Here is a 21,223-nt window from a genome sequence, read left to right on the forward strand (position 1 = left end):
AAAAACAATTATGGAGACCCAAATAGGAAATTAGGGTATCTGGGATGGGAAATGTCAAAAATTGATGGTAAAATTACAGTTTCAAGCATTATGGGGAAACTGGAATAAATATATATTTGTTGCATCAGAAATAGTGTAGTTCCAACGGATTTAACGTTTATTTTGACAGCAAACCATCCGATTTAGAGATTTACTATGTAATTGGAGTTAAAACAACAAGTTGTTCCAGAATGCAGAAAGACCCTACTTTATCCCAACAAATATGGGGGACACCAGGTGGGAACCGGGGTTTTGGGTGGGGGGGGAGGGCGTCAAATGATATTTGCAATAAATGAATACTTATCCTTCCACCACCCCTCCCCCTATACCCCTACCTTACCCTACCGGGGGGGGGGGGGGGGCTCGGCCCCCCCTGCAACCCCCCCTTAAGGCCACAGTGATTTTCAGGGCGCTACTGAACCTAATAAACCCACCTAACCTAGCCTAGGGGCCCTGTACCCCTACCTAGGCCTACCGGGGGGGCGGGGGGGGGGGGGGGGCTGTGCCCCCCTGCCATCCCCCCTTAAGGCCACATTAATTTTCGGGGTACTACTAAACCTAATACAACCACCTAACCTAGGGTCCTGTACCCCGACCTAGGCCTAGCCCCTGCGACCCCCCCTTCCTTACGGCCACTACCTAACACATCCATCAAACCAAATCCAAAGTGATGGTACTGCTGTATACATTGTTATACTATCACCATTATAATATACTCTATAAATTAATGAAGCTTACGTTAAACTGTTGGTTCATAAAGATGTGCTGGTGCTTTGAGGAAAAGGTGAAGCCGTTGCGAAGGTTCCTCGACATGCAGGACAATTTTTATTTTGTAAAATTAAATTGTGTGTCTGGCACAAATCCACTAGTTTTCCAATATTCCCCGAATAAGTTACAACAAATTCATTGTAAGTTAGGAAACAGTCAGGACAAGAAGATGGAATTTCAACTTCTTGTGCAACATGAGATGACGTGCTTGCTATGGCCTCCATGTCCAAGAACGAAATGAAATGCCTGGGTAAGATAATGTATTGTCGCGCTGTGATTGGCCAAACATGTATGACGTCATGGTGGATAGGCGCTGTGATTGGCCAAACGTGTAAGACTTCATAGTGGACTAGTTTGTCTGCGGATTATAGTGGTTACAGGGCTCATCTGAGCAAATACAAGACACAGTCAACAATAACAACAGACTTAGAAAAAAACTGGGAGGAAGACATGAGTAGCGTGAGTTTGATCGTCGATATATAAAGAACTAGGCATTTGCGACAGATAATATTATACAGAAATACTACAAAAGACTTGCTTTACTCGGGGAAAATATTAATATAGATTTCCCATAATGGTCGAAACTGTAATAATACCAAATAGATTTACAGCCCTGATAATGGTAAAAATGCATAAGAAACACAAGAAAACCGGTTGGAAAAATGTATGGTTCGTGTAAGTGGCATCAAAGTATCACAGCCAGCCCTCGATATTCGTGTGTTTTACCTTCGTGAATTCAATTGTTCACTATACAGAGAACTGTATAACCTATTGCATACAAAATCCTGCGTTCGCTGTTTCATGATGATTACTCCCGCAACCAGATGGTTTTAAACCTTCCTTGATTTTTTACACTCAGCATGCCTCGCGTTGTACGGTACAACACCCCATCTCTCACTAGCTCGGCCTCGGTCTCGCATCGTCTCTCCTCACATTTGCATCTCCCGCTTTAATACTTCTTGCAGAATCATGTGATACAAGAAAAATAATGTAAAAAACCTGTACATATCAAGTGGGTTTATAATGATTTTAGTATAAAGTGAAACGTACATTATGCTACCCCATGCACCAAACAGTTACCAAACAATCAACGGCTCAAGAGTAGCATCATCCTTCAGACTTATTGCATAGACCTTTGTGCATAAATGTTTAGCGGTGTTTTACTGATACTTATTCCATTCATTTTTAATGCTAGTGTATTCATTGTCTATTAGCATTATTGTTATATTAACTACTGTAGAGTACCATATATGAAAAACTGTACTTTACAGTAGTAAGGTAGATAAAAGCTATATGTACGGTGAGTTAGAAAAGTGCGAGTTGACCTGCTGAAAACAGCAAAGATTTAAAAGTGTTACCTTATTTAATTAAGCTGTACTGTCCTGATAGTACTGTATATATATTACAGTAATATACACTTCAGTAGCAGCAAGTATTATTAGATGGGAACAACAGTGTATGTAGCGATGACTCGTGTCGTATACTGTAGTGTTACTGTGTACTGTACGTACGTAAGTACAGTGTACATTTACAGTTACTGAAATGTGTTCATACACTGATGCAATACTTATACTGTGATACAAACCAAATATATACTATTAGACTGTACATTGGGTTACTTAGTATGTTAATCAGTGGGCATTGCGTTAGTAGGTTATGAGTTGACTCACCCAAGGGCACCAAGTATTCACGGATTCTCGCTATTCCCACCTTTTTCTGCTACCTAGCCCCTGTGAATATCCAGAACTGACTGTAATTTCAGAAGTTATGACTGAAAAATATAATTTTTTAATATAAAACTTACCCGCTGGTTATATAATGGCTCAAGTCCCCGACGCCCACGGCAGAAAATTCAAATTCTCTTGCGCAGCTTAGCGCATATAAGACAGGTGTACCCCAGTACCCTCGCGGTACCACAGGTAGAACTATACTCAACCAATTCAGATTTTCTCTGCCGCCATAGCTGGCTGAACTATTGGAAATTCTCTCTTGTTTTCCTACTCTGTTTGGACGTTATTTGGTGATGTATTAACGTTTTTGAGTTTTGGCTTTCGCATATTTGTTTTATTTGATCTGTGATCACGTATTTATAACTTAAAAGGTAGGGTTGGAAGGTTTTTCAACCTATTTTAAACCTCACGAAAACATAGGGGCAAAATGTAAACATTTCGACCATTGATGACGTCACAGCCTCTTCCATAGGCTGAAAGTCTGTCTTGCCTTTTACAAAGAATATAAGTGATTATGCTTTTAGAGTTTTAAGTTATAAATTAAAGGAATTATTTTGAGAACTTTATTCTTTTAATATTTTTCTTTAGATAATCTTCGATCTGTTTGCAAAGATTAACTACCATTCAGTTTATTTTTGTTACGCAGTAATCAGTATTGTTACGATGTTACACATATTGTAGCGATTTCATGAATAGTACTTTCTTCTTACTTCACAATTCTTTAATTGTACTTTATCAAAGGAACATTTTATTTTGAAATTAATTGATCCTTTCAGTATTTTTCCTTAGTCAGAGAATAAAGGAAGTTACAGTTCAGTTTATTTTATACGATGCAGTACTCTTTACATTCGTCGTAGCGCACGATTCTATGTATCATTGTTGCTTTGGTGGTTTTCGGAATACTAAATTGTTCGTATATTATTTTTAGATGTTCCAATGATGCGAGTGATGATTCATCTTTTATTGGAACCCCTTAATTTAAGGGTTTATTTTAATTTATAATTATTATATCTATTAAGGTAATGTTTGATATTTAATATTTTGTTACATTTATATGGGATTTGGTACTTTTGCTTTCCCATTCAAGCAATTATCCAGTGACAGAATTATAAGTCTCTCCCTACGGAGTTCTTTTTCTTTGAGAGAGTATATACTTTAGCTTTCAGGTAATTATGAAACTATCTTTGTGCCAAAGAGTAAATTGTAATTTTTTTTAGTGATAATTGTGCAGTGAATTTTTTATTCAGTGGAGTGTGTTTCTATTCGGACTGTCGTTATCCTAGCTTTAGACCTCTGTCGAGCTCCCGGATCCAGGGGAGAAGTTAAGTCGAACGGCGAAAGGAATCGAGAGGGTAACCAGGCGTTACAGTCTTTTAGACCCGAACTGAAGTCCTCTCGAGCGTTTTCTGTATCACCAAAACGCTCACCCTCGCTATAGATAAAGCGAGGTATTAGTGTTTTCAAAGGCGCTAAGCTGAAAACAAAATTAGATTCGTTCTGCGTGTTACGTTTCATGCGGCGCAGACGCAGTGCCGCCACCCCACCTGATGGGTGTCGTCTCTCGACAGTGGCTAGCGCTATGGTTCGACGAAGATAATGCTGAATACGTTTCACTTAAGGTTGATCCTTGATCTTTGTAGTTAGGCATGAAACAGCATCTATCTTCATTTATGCAGTCTTTTCAGCCTACCGTTAACAGTGCGGTTGGGTGTCTCGATTCCGGTCTTTGACACGGACGCACAGGCGTCGTGTCTTTACCGGTGAGGACTCGTTGTCGCACAGGCGGCCTACCAACCGCAATGTTCAATGGTGGGGGAAAGTGGATGCTTTACTTCGACTGCTCGATGCAAACCGACGGCTCATAGCACCTAGTATTAGTCTATACAGACGCGCCATCGTTCGCCAGGCAGCAGAGCCGGCGAAGCGTCATCGGAACGGTGCGGCAACGGAAACGGAACGTCGATGGAATGGAGCGAAGCACCACGTCAGTGTGGACGCTTCAGCGGCAGGGTAGACGCTTTCAGTGTCTGTATGGACACTTCAGCGTCAGTATGGATGTTTCAGCACCAGTATGGTCGCTTCAGCGTCAGTGTGGATGCTTCAGCGCTAGTTTGGGCGCTTCAGCATCAGTGTGGACGCTTCAGCGTCGTGGTGGACGCTTCGCTACCTATGACTTTAGACTTTGATATCTACCTGACCATGAACGTCTAGTGTTAAGTTATTATTGCTCCAGGCGCTATATTAAGAAATGAATCTTAACTAGAAAGATATTATATTCTCGGATCAAGGCCTGCTGGGCTAACTCTTGATTGGGAGAACTAGAATTAAAACCTCCAGGTATTGAGGTCTGAATTCAGAATCATAAGGAGTGGATTCCTAAGAATCAAGTCTTCTCTTCCTAGGATAGAGATTTTAAAAGGAAGGGAATAACTTTCACAAACTCATGAGAATTTTTCTAAAGAGTTTCCCTAATATTTTTTACCTGCTGCTCCTCGTTTCGACTTCAGAGTTTTCGCTAGTTGAGTTGATGGTGTCGCTATTTATTTCCTTTTATTTGTATTACAAGCCAGTTACAACCCTAGTTGGGAAAGCAGGATGCTTTAACCCAGAGGGCTCCTTTAGGGAACGATGGCCTAGTAAATTAATGGTAAAATAAAGTAATGAATTAACATTAAATCGTTCTCAGGAAAATAACGAACCTTACTGTAGAGATTGATACAGCGCTTGTAGCTGCTACAACAGAAAGGGCATTAAGGCCTTCATGAGAATAGAACGTAAAAGTATATCTCCCTCCACGGGCTGATCTTTTATGATTTAAGGTTTTGTTTTGAAAACGCTCTTGTTAGTGACTCGTAAACAGAGCGCAGTGCTCTGGAGGTGGTGTTTGTTCGTTTTCACCTTGCCCCTAGTCCTATATCTCTAATTTACGTTCCAACCCTTGGGAGAAGGAAGGTCGGTAGGCTGAGGTTCTTCGCGGACCCTGTGCATTAAACGTCTGTTCCGCCGAGCGATATTGTTGATGCAGTCCAAGACGGTCTCTCTCCACTTTGGATTGATGAAGTAATGCTCTTTTCGCCTATGATTTGTGATCTATGACATCACAACCATGTGACATAGTATCTTGAAAAGAGCGGAGTTGGAATGTCTTGAAGCGATCAGTTCGTCATCGCTATGGTATCATGGATCTTGTAACTGTTTTCTGCATATTAGAATGCAGTTCCCTGACGAGAATAACATTCTACGTTTTCCCTGTCTACCAGACTAGGTAGTTACTCTTTATGTATGCACGCGAACAGAACTTACCTTCGCAGCAGTCGTGTTTTGATGCTTGAACAGGAAGCTATCGAGTGTGTTTTTCTTCCGCGAGAGAAGCAGAAGTCAGACAAGTCACATACAATCCTAGCTCTTCCTCTGGATTCTGACTCACTTTAAGGGAGGAAGGAGTTTGTCCTCATCAAAGGACGCATAACCTAGAGTTGGTAGTCACCAATCTATTTGTCCAAGACCTTTCAGGAGTCGTATGTTTTCTATTAACTTATCCTCCAGTATCTAACGTTCCCCGGAAGTTTTTTCTTTTTGGAAGAAGGGGACGTGTCAGCACCAGAATCGTGTAAGACACACAGTTCTTTGGGGGAAAAGGTGCTCAGTTTGCTTCTGTTCACATTTCTCCTTCCCCAGTTTGGAGAAAGGTCTATTTCTTTCTTCTGAGGTCTAACGACCACTGTTGACGGTATCTCACAGCATTGGATACGTTCAGTTCGCGCATAAGGCGCGCTTGAAATGTCATAGGGACTCTCCCAGGTCGCTCACAGGACTGCGGTTGATGTTTTCTCCCGGCCTTCGCCCATACTTGAGTTGGCGCACTCGCTACTCCGCGAGTGTAGATTTGGTCTGAGCTAAAATAGGTCTTTTTCATCTGTGTTTAGCGTTTACGATTCTCGGGGGGAGAAAATTTTCTCCTAAAGAGTCTAGGACTACCATAGATCAAAGAAATGGTTTTCTGATTAATGTCAGAAGGCATAGTTCTCCTATGGTTAGTAACGCTTCCTCGCAGAGATATGCTCGTGTTACGAGAAGCGTTAGAGCGGGTGGTTGTAGCAGTCTTGTCTCTCTCTTACGGCAGATGTCATGCAGACACAGACGCAAGTTCTGGTCTCTCCCTCACGCAGTTCCAGACGCAGACACCAGTCTGGTGGTATGTTGGACGCTAACAGTCAAAGTTGATCCTTTCAACAAGTTGTTCCATTTTCGCGGTCTGCGGGACGCGTGACTATCACTCATGCGGACGCATCCTACACGTGGACAACTCGTGGCAATCAGCTCCGTCTTTCCGTCAATGACCGGACGCGATGCTGTCACTTCCACGCAGCACGCTGTGGATTTACAACAAGTGGGGCATACAGACAGCGCTGCCCCCACACGACAAGGTGAACGCATACAGCACACTGACACCTTACGGAAATGCAACCACATGCGACTTTATGGTCGCATGCTAGACGTATACAGTCAAGTCTTTTTCTCACAGCAGTTTAACCAGACTATTCTCTCTCCTTCGCGTCTCTCTGGCCTCGCAGCTAACGCTCCCTCTTGTCAAGCTTTGGCTTTAAGTTTGTTGAACACTTGCTGATTACACATGAATCAGGTCTTAACCTCACAGCATGAGGTTCACTTGGTTGACGCTTCTTTTCAACAAGCCTAACTTTAATATCGGTTTCTTGCGACCGATATGGACGAGTTTTTGGAGGTGGTTCTAGATCCCGATTCTCTTTCACGGCATGTTGAGTGTAGGCAGCATGCTGGAACCATTCTGGACTCATGCTGGGACCTTACTGGTTGCATGTTGGAAGCATGTCTTTAGTCCTTTTCCCCGTGTCAGGTTCACGAACGTTTAATGTTAAACCATTAAGCTTTAGGTCTAGCTGCCTCCAGTATTTCGGAAAACCCCTAAGATCTAGAGGGTTGTTCGAGGGAGACAGCTGAGGGTTTCGCTTGTACAAAGGTCATTTGCCTCAAGGTTTTCCAACCCAATTAGAGTGCTTTATGGAGTGGTGTAGAGCTAGAGCCGGCTCTTCATTAGGTAACTCTAACACAAGTGGCCTATTCTTTTTTAGACCTTAGAAGAAAACATATTTTCTTCCCTCCTCCACCATCAAAGGGTACAGGAATATGCGGGCGTTTGTCTTCAGACGCAGAAGATTGGTTCTATCAAATAGAGACTCTATAGATCATATCAGATCATTTGAGAGGACTGGGAGGCATCAGCAAGATGCTCCAGCCTGAAATGTAGGGTTCATTTCTGGAGCTTCGCGGTAGTGACAGATCCGACCCTTTACACTTTGTTTCTTTTTAAGGCCTAACTTTGGAGACACACTGAGTAGGTCTACCATAGTTGAGAGTCCATGAAGTTCACTCTTTTAGCAAGAACACGGACTTCACATTGGTTAAGCCATAGGTACCTTGCAACCTGGATTCTTGGTCATTAATAAACATCTTTCTCATCCATAGCCTAAATCTTTCGGGATCACTATTCTCTCGAATTTGGTTTGTGATGGGCTGAGAAGATTTTTTTGCCCGATTAAAACGAAGTTTTATTGGGACAAGAACAAAGAAGTTAAGAGTCTATTCATAACTCTTAGGTGCATGGTCAAAAAGCCTGCGCTATCCATGTGTAAACATTCTGTCATCTCGTAGAGACTTTGATTACAAAGGTTCTTCCACACGGTTGGGTGACAGATCATAAGAGGTTGAAAGAGTAAAGACTCACGAAGTTAGAGCTGTAGAAACTTCTGTAATTTTTTAACTAAACTGTTCTCTGCAAAGCATCGCGTATACGGTCTTGTGAAGGGGTAATCCTGTATTCGCCTTGCATTACTTTTGCCGTGTTCAGTCTCTATGAAGACGTCTACGTTTTGGGATCACTTGCAACAAGAAGTGCAGTAGTAGGTGAAACATTCTCCACTACATTTCCCTAAATTCCTAGTACCCCTGTTCTTCTCTTGGAACTGTTATATATATTATTATGATTGTATGTGAAGATTGGTCGGCAATCTTCCACAATCTTTGACCTAGTCAGGTGGTCATTTTGTTCCTAGAGCGCGCCCGGAACAAGAGTATTAGTTGAGGTCCTGTCATGTCATAGGTGGTTGTATCGTTTGATAGCTCCTAGAGATCATCAGCTCCGACTGGATCACTGGATCTCCTAAGGATAGCAGACAAAATGAGGCAGAGCATTGCTGTCAGCTTCCTTATCAGGTTAGAACCACTTAAGTTGTTTATGTAACTCTTGAGTGAATTTCCAATTATGCAGCGATCTCTGACCCGCCACCAATGGGTGTCAATCAGCCATTATATAACCAGCGGGTAAGTTTTATATTTAAAAATTATATTTTCATAATAAAATAAATTTTTGAATATACTTACCCGCTGGTTATAAAACTTTTAGACCCACCCTCCTCCCCTCTAGAGACCATGGGGCATGGAAAATCTGAATTGGTTGAGTATAGTTCTACCTGTGGTACCGCGAGGGCGCTGGGGTACACCTGTCTTAATGCGCTAAGCTGCGCAAGAGATTTTGAATTTTCTGCCGTGGGCGTCGGGGACTTTAGCCATTATATAACCAGCGGTTAAGTATATTAAAAAATTTATTTTATTATGAAAATATAATTTTGAAATGGAAAGAAAACACAAGAACACCATCTAACCTAAAGTTCCTCACCAAACCTAACCTTAAAGCTGTATCCTTATCTACCCTTGGGGCTACACCCACCTTGCAACACCCCTTCAGGGTGCCATATCCTTATCAATCCCCCAACATTAGACTGCTGTATCTTTATCTTCCCCAACCCCTACATTGATGTATCTTTACCTATTCCCCTTAGACTGCCATACCCTTACCTACGTACCCACCAGGAGTTTCCTTAATAAAAAAATGGTTGATTACTCACTGTTTGGGGATATTTTGTTCTAAATTTAGAGGGGCAAAAGAATGATAACTTACATATAAAGCAACACAGATGTAAAGAATAAAAATTGTTGGCTCAACTTTTTGTTGTTTTAGAAATTAGTGGTGAGTAATTGTATCTATGCTATTGTCACATGGGTTTAGCAAATTTCAATCTTTTTCTGATATATTCACTAACTAACCTTTTGAACTACAGCATATTGAACTTTTAAATTTTTATGCTACAGGTCTCAAAATATTCTAGGCAAGTCATTTCTTAAAGCCTATGGAGTGCTTTTGGTGAAAAATATTTGGTTACAAGGTCATCTTCATTTACTCGCCGGCTGCAACATGTCACAAGTGCTTTTTGGGGAATACAATCTAATTATAATGGTATTTAATAAGGTAATTGTGATGTACATAGGAAGCTCTGTGAGATTCATCAAGTGATAATATAGCATCACTGATTAAGGGTTAGTTACACAGTGAAGACACTATTAAATGAAAACAACCATCTAGCACCCTGGGTTAGGTTAGGCGAATATGGTTTAGATGTGATGTATCCCAGCCTTTCACAAGGTTTCTTGCACCCAAAGCCTAGGCATCACATACCACAATATTTTTAGTGTGATTTATGTTTATCTGTCATTTGTACATGGTGTAATACACTTTTTATGGTATCCCTTCCTGTAAAACAGCTTCCCTCTTGGAATCCTTAATAATTGTGGAATTTTAGAAGTTGATATATATGAAAATTGATGGTTTGAGCTAAAAATAATTATCAAGGATAAGTAGATTATTATTGTTCATTGAATGAAAAATATCTGGCAATTGGTTGTCAGTTTTGAAAACTAAACTTACGAGAGCCGATACGTTAATATCATTGATTCAGCAACATTCCTTTTTGAAAGGTCCTTTAAGATAATTGATAAAATTTGTTATATTCTGTTGTGATATCATATAAAATTCGAGTGTTTTAAAAAATGTTCATTTTATTTCAGGTGCATTTTAAGCAGTGAGCAATGATACACTGAGAATTGAAGGGTTATAATTTTACTGTTCTTCAGTAAGATCATTAAATCTATGAAGATAACCAGCTTACTGCAGTAACTGGAGTTTTAAAGGTAAGCTTATCAATGAGCATTGTTCGTTAGGGTTGAATGGTATTAGGAATATAAATGTTGGCTTCTTAGCAGATTGAAGTCTAATTGACTTTTGAGGAAATTGAAATTGGATTTGCCCTTATATGGATTCATGATCCTAGATTGTCAATGGAGAGGCAAGTTTATGGATTGAGTAACATTTAAATTCAATTATAATTTCATTCTTAGTTTTCAAGACAAAGTCTACTTGTTAGTAGATTACACTAGGATTGACTTTCTTTACTGCATTGACATTTGTTAGTTATTTATTCTAGATTTTAATTAATGGAGGTAGTCGAAGGTTTTAAGTGCTCTTGTTAGAAGACTAAAGTATTATTGGATTACTGATAGATCAGTGGTGATTTGATTGTTAATAGATTATGATAGTGGTGGATTTCCTATGTTCCTACGCAAATACAAACCATCGTCCTTTGACAAGATTATGATTTCCGCTTGGCTAGAACTCGGCTGTTAAATTTCATAACAAGGTGTCAGTAGTAACTGGTTTGTGGTGGGAAAACCCTACCCCTCGCCAGCGTAAACATAAGCCACTTTGACTTCAGCCACTGGTTATACGCATGTATGCTTGGTGTCTCCCTATCTTGCCTGGTCACTGTTATTTTGTGTATGATTGTGATAGTAAAACCACGTGTGGACATGCGATCCTGCCCTAGAGGGTGCCGATCATAAGTTGGTACCTTCTAAGACCTAATTCCATGATATTAATTCTTAGGGTTGCAGGATACTCAGCTTAAGCTAAGACATTGTGTGTCTCCAAATTGTTACAATATATATCCTGAGGCTAAGATTAGGAGTACCAAATACTATGAACTTTTAATTGAGTCATGCAGACCCCTGCTAAAGATTCGGTAATGTAAAAACATATAATAGTCGAACAACAATTCATTTGTTGACTTAGAATAAGGTTAGTAATTTGGTTAGTGTGATAGCTTGGTCAAGGGACAAAGGCAGGATATAGCAATTAATTGTTGATAAAGGCAGGATTATATCGTTAATGGATAATGTTGGAAATATTAATTTGATATATGAAAGGTAGCATTGATTATTTATGGGCAGAAGACATGTATTATTGTTCTGTGATTTGACATGTTAAAGCCTTGACTATGATGAGACGAGGTTGCCAGTTTAACAGTGGTGAATACGTTAGTCATTGGATGAAGTATATACATTAAGAACAAAAAAACTATTAATAATCGAGACTACAGTAGGTTAATGAATCAGTGTGATAAGCTGTTTCATAGTTCAATGCAATATTAGTAAGATGGTGAATCTAGGTAGAACTATAAGAGCACCCTGAGGGCAGACCTCCACCACGGTAGCTTATTTTATAACCATGTGAGAACTTGGGGTTAAGATACGGTTAATTCGGTCATCTTTTTGCTTGACCTTGACCTTTGACCTCAGACGTTCAAAATTGAATCGCTTTCACGTTTAAACATAACTCATAATCCCTGAAAGTTTCGCTACTCTATAAGTAAAATTGTGGCCAGGAAGTTTTCTTGTTGAGTGTAGTTGGAAAAGTTTATGGTAGAGTAATGATTAATAGGATTAAGGATAAATTAGAGAATGCAATCTTAGAAGTACAGGGTGGTTTTAAAAGAGGTAGGGGTTGTATGAATTGGATTTTTACAGTTAGGCAGATATGCAAGAAATATTTAGCAAAAGGTAAGGAGGTGTATGTTGCGTTTATGGATCTGGAGAAAGCGTATGATAGAGTTGATAGGGAAGCAATGTGGAAGGTGGTTGTAAGCAGTGAAAAGTTTCTACAAAGGTAGTAAAGCATGTGTTAGAATAGGAAATGAAGCGTATGATTGGTTTCCGGTGAGAGAGGGGCTGAGACAGGGATGTGTTATGTCGCCGTGGTTGTTTAACTTGTATGTTGATGGAGTGGTGAGAGAGGTGAATGCTCGAGTGCTTGGACGAGGATTAAAACTGGTAGACGAGAATGACTATGAATGGGAGGTAAATCAGTTGTTGTTTGCGGATGATACTGTACTGGTTGCAGACACAGAAGAGAAGCTTGACCGACTAGTGACAGAATTTGGAAGGGTGTGTGAGAGAAGGAAGTTGAGAGTTAATGTGGATAAGAGTAAGGTTATGAGATGTACGTGAAGGGAAGGTGGTGCAAGGTTGAATGTCATGTTGACTGGAGAGTTACTTGAGGAGGTGGATCAGTTCAAGTACTTGGGGTCCGTTGTTGCAGCAAATGGTGGAGTGGAAGCAGATGTACGTCAGAGAGTGAATGAAGGTTGCAAAGTGTTGGGGGCAGTTAAGGGAGTAGTAAAAAATAGAGGGTTGAGCATGAATGTAAAGAGAGTTCTATATGAGAAAGTGATAGTACCAACTGTGATGTATGGATCAGAGTTGTGGAGAATGAAATTGATGGCGAGACATAAATTGAATGTGTTTGAGATGAAGTGTGTAAGGAGTATGGCTGGTGTATCTCGAGTAGATAGGGTTATGAATGAAGTGGTGAGGGTGAGAACCGGGTAAGAAATGAGTTAGTAGCTAGAGTGGATATGAATGTGTTGAGGTGGTTTGGCCATGTTGAGAGAATGGAAAATGGCTGTCTGCTAAAGGAGGTGATGAATGCAAGAGTTGATGGGAGAAGTACAAGAGGAAGGCCAAGGTTTTGGGTGGATGGATGGAGTGACGAAAGCTCTGGGTGATAGGATAGATGTGAGAGAGGCAAGAGAGCGTGCTAGAAATAGGAATGAATGGCGAGCGATTGTGACGCAGTTCCGGTAGGCCCTGCTGCTTCCTCCAGTGCCTTAGATGACTGCAGAGGTAGCAGCAGTAGGGGATTCAGCATTATGAAGCTTCATCTGTGGTGGATAACGGGGGAGGGTAGGCTGTGGCACCCTAGCAGTACCAGCTGAACGTGGTTGAGTCCCTTGTCAGGCTGGGAGGAACGTAGAGAGTAGAGGTCCCCTTTTTGTTTTGTTGCATTTGTTGAAGTCGGCTACCCCCCAAAATTGGGGGAATTGCCTTGGTATATGTATGTATGTACAAACAGACAAAGACGGGCAAAAACATAGCCTCCTCCCAACTTTCTTGGCAGAGGTAATGAGATGGTTAATTGATTGAAGATTTAACTATAAAATCTACTTTAACTAATTACTTGATATGATAAGATAGCTGCAGTTGCTCTAGAGGATCTGGACAATATATAAGGAAAATTTAAAAAGGTATTTTAATTACAAAAACCATTTACTTAATAAATTTAGGAAGTAGCAGATAGTTCTTCCTTTTATTAGATTGAAAGCACTACATTTAATCATTCATTTGCAGTGAACTGTTCTCTCGTATACTAAGTAATATTCTACACCTGAAACTGTTCGTGTCAATAATTCTTATTTTTCCTTAGAATTTGTGTATTCAATTTTTCATAAATATTTTTAGTATCGCTTGGAGAAAATTTCAGGGATTAATTGAAAGATTAAGAGCAGCTTCTAAGGATTAGGGGGAGCTCCTAAGGATTAGGGTAGGAGCTCCTATGGATTAGGGGGAGCTCCTAAGGATTGGGGGAGCTCCTAAGGATTAGGGGGAGCTCCTAAGGATTAGGGTGGGAGCTCCTAAGGTTTAGGGGGGAGCTCCTAAGGATTAGGGGGAGCTCCTAAGGATTGGGGGGAGCTCCTAAGGATTAGGGGGAGCTCCTAAGGATTGGGGGAGCTCCTAAGGATTAGGGGGAGCTCCTAAGGATTAGGGTGGGAGCTCCTAAGGTTTAGGGGGGAGCTCCTAAGGATTAGGGGGAGCTCCTAAGGATTGGGGGGAGCTCCTAAGGATTAGGGGGAGCTCCTAAGGATTGGGGGGGGGAGCTCCTAAGGATTAGGGGGAGCTCCTAAGGATTGGGGGGAGCTCCTAAGGATTGGGGGGAGCTCCTAAGGATTGGGGGGAGCTCCTAAGGATTAGGGTGGGAGCTCCTAAGGATTAGGGTGGGAGCTCCTAAGGATTAGGGGTTCTTCTAAGGATTAGAGTGGGAGCTCCTAAGGTTTAGGGGGGAGCTCCTAAGGATTAGGGGGAGCTCCTACGGATCGGGGGGAGCTCCTAAGGATTAGGGGGAGCTCCTAAAGATTAGGGGGGAGCTCCTAAGGTTGAGTGGGGAGCTCCTAAGGATTAGGCGGGAGCTCATAAGGATTAGGCGGGAGCTCATAAGGATTAGGCGGGAGCTCCTAAGGATTAGGGGTAGCTCCTAAGGTTTATTGGGGTGCTCCTAAGGATCAGGGGCAGCTCCTAAGGTTTATTGGGGAGCTCCTAAGCGTTAGGGGAAGCTCCTAAGGGTTAGTGGAAGCTCCTATTAGACATTGGATGACCTGAGGTCAGTCAATAAGGTAGTTTGATATTTCCTTACAGTATTAGGATATAGAAGACAATATTTTTCCCCGTTTACGAGATATTATTTTGGTCTCATGGATATGTTTTATTTTATTATTTCCTCTATTTGGTTTTTAATACATTGGAATATTTTGTATTTATAGTTGATCATGCAGAATAGTTTTTTTTAAAGTATAGGCTTAATATAGAAGTGCATAGTCAAATATTTAAGTAGAGATCCATATCTCTGCAATTAACATCCTTTATTTATTTTTCAGACTATAACTCTAAAAAAAAAAAAGGAGGAAAGTACGTATATTCTCCAGCTCAATGCAGAAAATTAAACGGCAAGTATGCACTTACGATGAAGATCAGCAGCGATTTTTAACAGGAAAAGTTTACAGAAAGTTTTCAAGGAAGAACCAAATAGTCTCAACTGAAGAGGCCAGTCTATCATCAAGCATTTCTGGAGCATAATAACAACACTACTATATTGCAAATATCATGAAATGCTCAATTGACCAATTTTGTGGGCCATGTGTTACGATGGTCCCTCCATTTATATTTTATTTGTTCTATAGCAATGAATGTTACAATAGTTCCTCCATTGATATTCCAATAAGTTCAATGGAAATCACTGTGTTACGATGGTCACTCCATTTATAGCCTTAGGTTTAATAGCAATCATTGTTATGATGGTCATAGCATTTATATCCCTTAGGCTTAATACCAATTACTAACTTTTATGGTCATTCCATTTATATCCCATAGATAGGTATGGCTATTTTTTATAGTAGACTGTAAACACCAAGAATTAGGTCTAGATCAACATTTGAGTTTTTCCACTGGAAATTCTGATTGCAATTTTCTGATTATCAATTGCTCGTTTAGTTTGCTTTAAACTAAGTGGTGGATACCTGATATACTGAATGATGATGAACTATTACCTGTTAGAATAATTAGCCGGTAATATTATGCGATCATGAATTAATTGATTTTTTGTGTATTATTGAAAGTATTTTTTTAAATAGAGGAAATTTAACTAACAACCAATTAAGACATCAAATGTAATTGAGGGAGGAGTTTTTGCTTGGGATTTTCCTGGTTAAGTTTTCAGTTTTGATTAATTACCTGTTAAATCAAATGTCAATTTCCTCTAGATGGCATTATCATTTTTAGAATTGTGTAAAATGCTGTAAATAAGTTATCCAAATGTGACTGAATGAAGGGATAATTAACATTAATCATAATTTGAGCGATTGGTTGAAATTCATTCTACAGTCTGTATATTGATGTATATTGAATTGCATGTTAAATTGCATGTGATTATAACCTTTAATTATATTAACTTTATATCGTTTCATCTTTGTCTGTGTATACACTTTCATCTTTTTGTCTATATTACCCTTTCACGCCTTTATACCATTTCATCTTTTGTTATCTATAACGTTTCATCTCTGTATACCATTTCATTTCTCTCGAGAGACTTGTCACCAAATTATTTAGTAACTGTCATTGAATGTTCTTTGACAAAAAGTGAAATCTAGGTCTGTGTTCTCTTAGATTTTAGGTCTGTGTCCTCTTAGAATCTAAGACTATGTTCTCATAAAAGGTATAAGATGATTTTCTTACAAGCTATTGGCCAAAAAAGTGTGGCTCTCTATTTTCTTAGAAGCTATTGGCCAAAAAAGTGTGGCTCTCTATTTTCTTAGAAGCTATTGGCCAAAAAAGTATGGCTCTCTATTTTCTTAGAAGCTATTGGCCAAAAAAGTGTGGCTCTCTATTTTCTTAGAAGCTTTTGGCCAAAAAAGTGTGGCTCTCTATTTTCTTAGACGCTATTGGCCAAAAAAGTGTGGCTCTATTTTCTTAGAAGCTATTGTCCAAAAAAGTGTGGCTCTATTTTCTTAGAAGCTATTGGCCAAAAAAGTGTGGCTCTATTTTCTTAGAAGCTATTGGCCAAAAAAAGTGTGGCTCTCTATTTTCTTAGAAGCTATTGGCCTAAAATGTGTGGCTCTCTATTTTCTTAGAAGCTATTGGCCTAAAAAGTGTGGCTCTCTATTTTCTTAGAAGCTATTGGCCTAAAATGTGTGGCTCTCTATTTTCTTAGAAGCTATTGGCCAAAAAAGTGTGGCTCTCTATTTTCTTAGACGCTATTGGCCCAAAAAGTGTGGCGTTCTATTTTCTTAGAAGCTATTGGCCAAAAAAGTGTGGCTCTCTATTTTCTTAGAAGCTATTGACCAAAAAAGTGTGACTCTATTTTCTTGTAAGTTATTGGCCAAAAAAATGTGGCTCTCTATTTTCTTAATAGCTCTTGGCCAAAAAAGCGTGGCTCTCTATTTTCTTAGAAGCTATTGGCCAAAAAAGTGTGGCTCTCTATTATCCTAGAAGCTATTGGCCAAAAAAGTGTGGCTCTCTATTTTCTTAGAAGTTATTGGCCAAAAAAGTGTGGCTCTCTATTTTCTTAGAAGCTTTTGGCCAAAAAATTGTGGCTCTCTATTTTCTTAGAAGCTATTGGCCAAAAAAGTGTGGCTCTCTATTTTCTTAGAAGCTATTGGCCTAAAATGTGTGGCTCTCTATTTTCTTAGAAGCTATTGGCCAAAAAAGTGTGGCTCTCTCTTTTCTTAGAAGCTATTGGCCAAAAAAGTGTGGCTCTCTATTTTCTTAAAAGCTATTGGCCAAAAAACTGTGGCTCTCTATTTTCTTAGAAGCTATTGGCCAAAAAAGTGTGGCTCTCTATTTTCTTGTAAGTTATTGGCCAAAAAAGTGTGGCGTTCTATTTTCTTAGAAGCTATTGGCCAAAAAAGTGTGGCTCTCTATTTTCTTAGAAGTTATTGGCCAAAAAAGTGTGGCGCTGTATTTTCTTAGAAGCTATTGGCCAAAAAAGTGTGGCTCTCTATTTTCTTAGAAGCTATTGGCCAAAAAAGTGTGGCTCTCTATTTTCTTAGAAGCTATTGGCCAAAAAAGTGTGGCTCTCTATTTTCTTAGAAGCTATTGGCCAAAAAAGTGTGGCTCTCTATTTTCTTAGAAGCTATTGGCCAAAAAAGTGTGGCTCTCTATTTTCTTAGAAGCTATTGGCCAAAAAAGTGTGGCTCTCTATTTTCTTAGAAGCTATTGGCCAAAAAAGTGTGGCGCTCTATTTTCTTAGAAGCTATTGGCCAAAAAAGTGTGGCTCTCTATTTTCTTAGAAGCTATTGGCCTAAAAGGTGTGGCTCTCTATTTTCTTAGAAGCTATTGGCCAAAAAAGTGTGGCTCTCTATTTTCTTAGAAGCTATTGGCCAAAAAAGTGTGGCTCTCTATTTTCTTAGAAGCTATTGGCCAAAAAAGTGTGGCGCTCTATATTTTCTCAGAAGCTATTGGCCAAAAAAGTGTGGCGCTCTATTTTCTTAGAAGCTATTGGCCAAAAGAGTGTGGCGCTCTATTTTCTTTAGAAGCTCTTGGCCAAAAAAGCGTGGCTCTCTATTTTCTTTAGAAGCTCTTGGCCAAAAAAGCGTGGCTCTCTATTTTCTTTAGAAGCTATTGGCCAAAAAAGTGTGGCTCTCTATTTTCTTAGAAGCTATTGGCCAAAAAAGTGTGGCTCTCTATTTTCTTAGAAGCTATTGGCCAAAAAAGTGTGGCGCTCTATTTTCTTAGAAGCTATTGGCCAAAAAAGAGTGGCGCTCTATTTTCTTAGAAGCTATTGGCCAAAAGAGTGTGGCTCTCTATTTTCTTAGAAGCTATTGGCCAAAAGAGTGTGGCTCTCTATTTTCTTAGAAGCTATTGGCCAAAAGAGTGTGGCTCTCTATTTTCTTAGAAGCTATTGGCCAAAAAAGTGTGGCACGCTCTCTTTCCTGGGTGGGGGAGGGGAATAGCTTATCATATTTCAGTAACCAACACGTGCATAAGTATTGTTATTATTTAATACACTAGAAAAGTAAAAAATGGAGGAATTTGACATTTTGTTCCAAAATAGTCTACATATATCCTTCCCTCTTGCAATAATGTATTGCTTAAATGAAAATTTCAAAGAAAGACCCGGTAATTTGAATAATTTGTCCTAGAATAAAGTGAGACGAAGGGTTAACTAAATCAAGATTTTACTTTTTACTTAAGTTTAGATTTCTTACGAGCAATTGTGTGTAATCTTGTATAACAAGTAGTAAGGAAAGTCATGAATAGAATCATTTTGAATATTTGTGAAGGGAATCGTGTATTTCTCTCTCTCTCTCTCTCTCTCTCTCTCTCTCTCTCTCTCTCTCTCTCTCTCTCTCTCTCTCTCTCTCTCTCTCTCTCTCTCTCTCTCTCACATCTTAGAATTAAGGTTATATTCACAATAAAAGATAAATTTTAGATTGTCTGGAAACTTTTCCAAGGTGTTTGTAAGTTTGATATCAAAACTTCATATCAAATGTTTGTTTTTTTTTTCGTAAAATTAATAATTTTACAAAAAATGTCAATATTTTAATAATTCTCGAAACTACTTACTTTCCAAATGCTTATTTGCAGTAGCATATCCTGTTCATGTATTTTTTTTCTGCAATCCAGTGAACGAGCATCTTTGTTTCAAAACATTGACATAATTGTCAAAAGTGTAAAATCTCTTGTGTATTGGTTTTAAGCTTAGCATATCTATACAAAAGATGTAATTAACTACCTTGTACTCTTCTAGAATATAGCCCATATAGTTAGTAACAGCTTTAGTTTGAAGGATTTTACAAGCTTGAATTTATATCAAAATGGTTTTATAAAAGAAATAGTAATTTGAGTTCTGGGGAAGCATAGTTTTTTATCATAGTTTTAAGAGGAGGAAGACATCAGTGAAGCATTTTCAAATCATCATTTCTTAAATTACAGGAAAGGGGGTAATTGCGGGAAGGGAGGAATTGCAGGAAGGGGGAATTGTGGAAAGGGAGTAATTGCAGAAGTTGGAATTGTGAGAAAGAGGAATTGCAGGAAGGGGGAATTACAGGAAGGGAGTAATTGCAGGAAGGGGGTATTGTGGAAAGGGAGTAATTGCAGGAAAGGGGAATTGTAGAAAGGGAGTAATTGCAGAAGTTATAATTGTGAGAAAGAGGAATTGCAAGAAAGGGAGGAATTGCAGGAAGGGGGAATTGTGGAAAGGGAGTAATTGCAGAAGGTGGAATTTTGAGAGAGGAATTGCAAGAAAGGGAGTAGTTGCAGGAATGGGGAATTGTAGAAGAGTAATTGCAGAAGGTGGAATTATGAGAAATGAGAAATGGCAGGAAGGGAAGAGTTTCAGGTAGGGGGAATTTTGAAAAGAGTAATTGCAGGAAGGGAGAATTGTGAGAAATAGAGGAATTGCAGGAAAGGAGAATTGTGAGAAAGAGGAGTTGCAGGAAGGGAAGAGTTGCATGAAGGGAGGAATTGCAGGAAGGGATTAATTGCAGGAAGGGGGGAATTGCAAGAAAGGAAGAAATTGCCAGAAAAGGGGATTTGCACATATAGCACTGATGTGGAAGAATAATTCACTGTAGGCTTAAAAGAAAAAAATTATTTTCTTCTTGACATTTAGTGAATGCCAGAGAGATTTATTTTGAATATAGCATTTTGATACTTTTAAAGTTCAGTACTTTTGAAATTATAATGTCAAGAGATTAGATCGTAGTTTTGGGATTGAAAGTTTCTATAATAATCGAAATGTAGATTATTATGTTAACCTATCAAATGTTTTTTGGGTAATATTGCTTTTCAAGTCCAATAAAAACTATAAATAGGACGTGAATTGAAAATGGCGATTAAGGATTTTTTTCACATTTAGGTAGCCAAGCAGATATCATAAGCTTAAAACCAGTTGCTCTTTATATATAAAGCTATGTTCTGTCATTTACTAGTTTATCAAATATTAATCATTAAAACTTGGGACGTAAGATGCTTGTAAAATGCTTGTTTAACTCATAACTGTAGAGTGGTTAGAATTTGAAATACTTTTTGAATAATGAGTGCTACTAAATAATGTCAATTGTATAGGAAAAATTGGTATGGATGAAAATACTTGCAGATACAAGAGCAAGGGTCCTGAAAGATAACTTATGGCTAAAAAGTGAATACTGCTAATGGTACAACTACATAATGAATTAAATGGTCCAGCATTTGGTCGTCAATGTTTAGTATATGGACACGGCTGACAATTATTGTCATATCCTAGGTTCATAATGGTCAGAGCTGGGAAGGGTTTATTAATCAGGTTTAGGACAAGATATTTGCACTATACCAAGAGTAAATAATTCCCAGCTCTTGACTATGAGCCTAAGATATGAAAATAGTGAGTAATG

The 21,223-nt window shown here is 39.2% G+C and overlaps 1 long non-coding RNA gene across 1 annotated transcript in view; it reads left to right on the plus strand.

Moving 5' to 3' along the window:
* The window catches only part of LOC137637452 (uncharacterized), a 16,478-nt gene extending 1,093 nt beyond the window's left edge, over positions 1–15,385 (plus strand). The window contains exons 2-3 of the long non-coding RNA XR_011043639.1: positions 10,479–10,601; positions 15,233–15,385. This is a non-coding gene — a long non-coding RNA (uncharacterized lncRNA). The remainder of the gene's footprint in view (positions 1–10,478; positions 10,602–15,232) is intronic.
* Positions 15,386–21,223: the final 5,838 nt, after the last annotated feature.

Source organism: Palaemon carinicauda, unplaced genomic scaffold (assembly GCF_036898095.1).
Source record: "Palaemon carinicauda isolate YSFRI2023 unplaced genomic scaffold, ASM3689809v2 scaffold753, whole genome shotgun sequence".
In the NCBI taxonomy this organism is placed as follows: Eukaryota; Metazoa; Arthropoda; class Malacostraca; order Decapoda; family Palaemonidae; genus Palaemon; species Palaemon carinicauda.